Source organism: Aquarana catesbeiana, linkage group LG04 (genome assembly GCF_042186555.1).
Source record: "Aquarana catesbeiana isolate 2022-GZ linkage group LG04, ASM4218655v1, whole genome shotgun sequence".
Classification (NCBI taxonomy): domain Eukaryota; kingdom Metazoa; phylum Chordata; class Amphibia; order Anura; family Ranidae; genus Aquarana; species Aquarana catesbeiana.
The window spans coordinates 45214688-45220814 of NC_133327.1; positions in this window are offsets into that span (position 1 = coordinate 45214688).

Sequence of the window (6127 nt, forward strand, 5' to 3'; positions counted from 1 at the left end):
ATGGTGTTCTTTTAGTGATGTGCAATGTTGTTTTTGTCCCAAACATATCTTTTGGAATCATGGCCAAAAAGTTCAACCTTGGTTTCATCAGACCATAACACCCATAGCACATTTTCTCACATGCTCTTGGGAGACTTCAGATGTGAAAATTTAGCCGGGCTTGGATGTTTTTCTGGGTAAGGCGGCACAGTGGTGTGGTGGTAGCACTCTCGCCTAGCAGTAAGAAGGGTCGCTGGTTTGAATCCCAACCACGACACTACCTGCCTGGAGTTTGCATGTTCTCCCTGTGCCTGCGTGGGTTTCCTCCGGGTACTCCGGTTTCCTCCCACACTCCAAAGACATGCTGGAAGGTTAATTGGATCCTGTCTAAATTGTCCCTAGTATGTATGTGAGTTAGGGACCTTAGATTGTAAGCTCCTTGAGGGTAGGGACTGATGTGAATGTACAATGTATATGTAAAGCGCTGCGTAAAATGACGGCGCTATATAAGTACCTGAAATAAATAAAAATAAATAAATAAGTAAGAAAAGGCTTCCTTCCGTATTGCCACTCTAACCCATAGCCCAGACATATGAAGAATACGGGAGATTGTTGTCACATGTACCACACAGCCAGTACTTGCCAGATATTGCTGCAGCTCCTTTAATGTTGCTGTAGGCCTCTTGGCAGCATCCAGTTTTTGTCTCGTCTTTTCATCAATTTTGGAGGGACGTCCAGTTCTTGGTAATGTCGCTGTTGTGCCACATTTTCTCCACTTGATGATGACTGCCTTCACTGTGTTCCATGGTATATCTAATGCCTTGGAAATTCTTTTGTACTCTTCTGACTGATACCTTTTAACAATGAGATCCCTCTGATGCAGGGGCCTCAAACTGGCGGCCCTCCAGCTGTTGCGAAACTTCAAGTCCCATGAGGCATTGCAAGGCTGACAGTTACAAGCATGACTCCCACAGGCAGAGGCATGATGGGACTTGTAGTTCCGCAACAGCTGGAGGGCCACCAGTTTGAGACCCCTGCTCTGATGCTTTGGAAGCTCTCTGCAGACCATGGCTTTTGCTGTAGGATGCGACTAAGAAAATGTCAGGAAAGACCCACTAGCACAGCTGAACTTTATTTTGGGTAATCAGAGGCTCTTTAAATGATGGCAGGTGTGTACTGACTCCTATTTAACATAAGTTTGAATGAGATTGATTTATTATGAACACAGTTAGATCCCCAGTTATAAGAGGATGTGCACACTTATGCAACCACATTATTTTATTTTTTTATTTTTACTCCCCCCCCCTAAAAGATTTCAGTTTGTTTTTCAACTGATTTGTACAGTTTATAGGTCACATTAAGGGTGGAAAAAATTCTGAAAATATTTATCTTTGTCTCATTTTTTTTACATCACAGAAACCTGACATTTTAACAGGGGTGTGTAGACTTTTTATATCCACTGTATGTTGAATACAAATCTATCAAGTGTATAACATATTAAATATACAATCCCCCTATGTCAGGGAGACAAAGTTATTAACCAAGAAATTGAAAAAACGACAAACTATAAAATGACAAAAGTCATCATGAATGTGCTGTTTAACCCAAAACCCATGGCTGTTTACCACGTGATCGGCCGTGATGAAGTCACGGCCGATTACAGATGGTACCTCCCCTGAGCGTGCACGTCGGTGGCAGCGTGTTCCGGGGAACACTGCTCGTCACCGATGCTGGTAAACAGCCATTGGCCGGGTTCTCCTCCTCACACACCGATCGTGTGTGAGAAGGAGATTACAGTAATATCTCGTTACTGCTTACAGTGTACACCAATCACACTGGTTGCCCCCCATAGTTTGTAGACTCTATGACTTTCACAAAGACCAAATAATATACACTAGTTTGAGTTATTTTTACCAAAGATATGTAGCAGTATATTTTTTATTTATAGCACAAATAATAAAAAAAAACCACTAGTAATTAAATACCATCAAAAGAAAGTTCTATTTGTGTGAAAAAAATGATGCAAATTTTATATGGGTACAGTGTTGCATGACTGAGTAATTGCCATTCAAAGTGTGAGAGTACTAAAAGCTGAAAATTGGTCTGGGCAGGAAGGGGGTGTAAGTGCCCTGTATTGAGTTGGTAAATTAACAATTATAATCTTCTAAACTGTGGCTATCCTTGATTGATCTTCACACCAATGTGTAACCACCACCATTGGCCGCTCACCTCCTATATTGACCTATAGTTAGTAGGTCTAAAGCGCTTGTCCATTTAAGGGCAATATCTGGATAGGATCTGATCCTCCTCTGGTCTGTTTTCTCCCAATGACGCTCAACAGATATCACAATTGGAAGCGCAGAAATAAAATATATGGACCATCATAGCGTTTACCATAAAAACAACCGCATTTATTAAAACTTTATACAGTAAACTCAGGTTTTGGAATGCACTAGAAGCTAGTGCACAATAGACAAGTAACACGTAGAAAACCACCCATAGGTACTACTGCTGAAGGCTGCAGCTTGTGGATGGATAGTTGGGACTTGTCCCCTTAACGCTGCCTCTCCATGTCTTCCATTAAGGCTGTTCTGGCCTAGGGTGTAGCTAACTTCCTACTGTATGTTGGAAACCTTTTTTTTTGCACATCACCCTTGTTTTTTTTTGGACTAGTTAGTTCCCAAACATATGCTGCCATGGAGTCTGTCAGGAAAACTGAAAATTTCTTATCAAATACTTACTATAATTTTCCTTTCACGTTAGACTCCATGGCAGTAGGAGTTCCCTTCCATTGTCATGAGTAGACTAGATACGGAATGCGGCCTCTAGCTCTGTCTAAAAATTTAAGGGACTGGGGTCCTATGGGGTAGGAGCGAGGGTGGGGCTACCCAAACATATGATGTCATGGAGACCATCAGGAAAGGAAAATTACAGTATTTAATAGGAAATTTTCTATTATATTGCTAGAGAAATATTGAACCCCTACAAGAACATTAAGTCTGGTCAAATTGATAAAAAAAAAGTTTGTTAAGAGATATAAATTCTACCTGGCATACAAAGCATTTTTTAAATTTCAAGACAAACATAAAAGTATGAACAGACTGATGGGATACTGCTGTTTCCAGGCTCTCCAGTGCTATCGGGGCGTGCAGAAGTGCTGCGACTTTTCAGGTCCGATAAACACAGAGGGGAGACAGGTACATTTGTACCTGCCCCCCACCTCAGTAATGTAAGAAACCAGAAGAGATGAGGATTTTGTCACTTCCAGTTTCAGATTGATCTTTTCAAGCCTTTACTGGCTTGTAAAGCATCTGGTTAAACCAAACTCAATTTGATCAAATGTTTTTGGGGGCAGAGTAGAGATCTCTCAGTAAAGAGTACCTGTCACTGCCCATGCTATCACAAGAGATTTTGTTGTTTTCCTTGTGATAGCAAAAAAGTTAACACAAAACAAATGTAACGAGACAGGGAAAAAAAAACAATTGTAAATAAAATAAATAATAAAATGAAAAAAAAAAAATAAAGCACACTGTTCGGCGATACTCACTTAAATATGGGTCCTACACGCAAATGTAAATGATGATCGTACCACACATGAAAGGTATCACCGCGAACGTCAAAGCAAGAGCAATAATTCTAGCAACAGACATTTTGTTTTAATTTCAACTGGTACCCAAAAAAGGCTTTTAAAATGTTGCCTATGGATGATTGTATGATGTACTGTAGTTTGTCGCTATTCCACGGGTGTGTATAATTTTAAGACATGGCATATTAGGTATAACATCATATTTTGTATTTTACTAAACAATTGGGTATTATATTGTGTTTGTGTGTATTTTTTCCTGAAAATTTGCATTTTAAAAAGAGCTGTGCAAATATTGTGCAACATAAAAAATTTCAGCAACCAATATTTTATTCTCCATGGTCTCTGCTTTCAAAAAATATATAATGTTTCTGGGGTCCAAGTAATTTTTTAGCACACAAACGCAGATTTTACCATGTATGTGAGAAATCTCAGAATTGACCCAGTTTAGAAGTGGTTAAGACCTGAGGCAGTACTTAATAAATCTTCCATAATTATGGCTGCAAGTTGTACTGCTAACCCAAAACCAATCATGTATGTGTTATGAACATTTGGAAACTATACAACAGGCTGATACCATTATTCTAGGAACCAGGAGACAAAGTAAAAACGTTTTGTTCTTGCCATTGCTTGAGGTGTGTACTTAGACCAAGCTCTTACTTTGACTTGTGGTAGAATTATACTGATAATAAGGTCAGGCTGATGATTCCATAACTTATATTATATTTATCATTGTGCATTACAAGGATGTTATATATTCTAACACATTGTGGTAATTTAACACTTTTACTACATTTCTTTTTCACTAACTTCAGTTGATCAACATCAACAAGGTAATTCAGAGTCAACACTATCCAAAAGTGATTCATCAGCTTAGGTTGGACAGCAGAGAGTTGAACCACATGTTGGTTTCTCCCTCAGAGAGATTAGTAGAGATATTCACCTGCAGCAGTCTGTGTGTCTCTCTTCACCCTCAAAGCCATCAAACATGTTCCCAGTTATTTTTTGATTCTGTGTGGAGTTTTGCCTTTGGATATATTGAGTCCCCTGTTCCTGTGCAAGTTTAATGTAACTAGAACCACACATTCTGACACACCTGGCTAGGTGGGGAATGTTTTTTGCTAATGTATAGACAGTACCCTGGTAGCAAAAGAGATGTGAGACAATAGTAATCATACAGAAAACTGTTAACTATAGCAAATAATATATTGTAATATATTGCAATATATACGCAATATATACGCAATCCCAGTTGCCTCCCCTCTGCCTTACAACCAAAAGGCCCAGGAAGGGGACAATGATGGGGAGGCAGCACTGGGCCTCATTAGGGAAGCAAGCAATGTCCTCAAGAGCCACCCCGACGCTGAAGAGGCCTATGTCTGCTATCTAGACACAAGACTGCTTAAATTGGAGGATGGCCAATGCCTCCTCTGTGAGGGAATTATTGGTGAGGCTCTAAAGAAGGGGTTGAGGGGCCAGCTGACTGAGAACAGCCACGTATGTGAGCTCGCCCATTCTCCTCCTCCTCCTCCTGCCACAAGTCCACCACCAGAGCCACAGCCTCCAAGGAAGGCTGCAGGGAAGGCTGCAGGGAAGGCTGCAGGGAAGCGTGGAGGGAAGGCTGCAGTGAAGAGAAGAAAGTGATGGCCTGGGTTCAGTCTGGTCTGACAGAAGATGCAGGCTGGTGTATTACCACAGCCTGGGGACATATATGTCATCTGCTGCTGGTCCTAATCTCTGGGATTGCTGGACCAGATTGTGCTCCAAATTATATGGACTCCTCAAGCTACCAATTTTCTTTTCCACAGACTTGATGTGTGCCCTGGGGGCAAAAAGGCTTCGCAAATTCCAAAAGTTTCTCCAGCGTTGCCTTCCTCTTTATTTTGTTACCCAGAATAAAGATTTTATTTTCTGAAATACTTGCCTATGTGTTTTTATTCAAATGGGACAGTTTGTTTGTGAGTAGGCAGGTACATTTCTAAAAGACAATGTCAAATTAACAAGGGACACCAACCTCCTTGAGGTTAATAAAAAATACAAGATAATAATGTTATTGTGGTAACTTGACACGTACAAAATAAAAATATATATGGAGATCACTAGAAAATAATTTTTCAATAATCCAAAAAAAAGGAGATCTTGATGAAATAAAAAAAATAAAAGATAACTATAAAAAATAATTGTAAACATTATTATGGAGATCGGGCTTTTAAAAAATACAATATTATTCATGAGATCAGGAGAAATGATCAAGAAATAAGTTTGTGAGAACTCTGTGTGATGCTTCTTCGAGCATCACAACGAACAATAGAATGCACTGCATTAAAAGATCACAGAATTGGCTGCGTGAGGAATGTGCTAGCTCCATTACGAACGCTAGTTTTACCACACAGAGCGCTTCCGTCTCGTACTTGCTTCAGAGCATGCGTCCTTTTTTGGTACGTCAGAACAGCATACAGACGAACGATTTTCCTGATAGGAATTGGTTCAATCGGAAATATTTAGAACATGTTCTCTTTCTTGGTCCATCTGAATTTTCGACGGAAAAAGTCTGATGAGGCATAC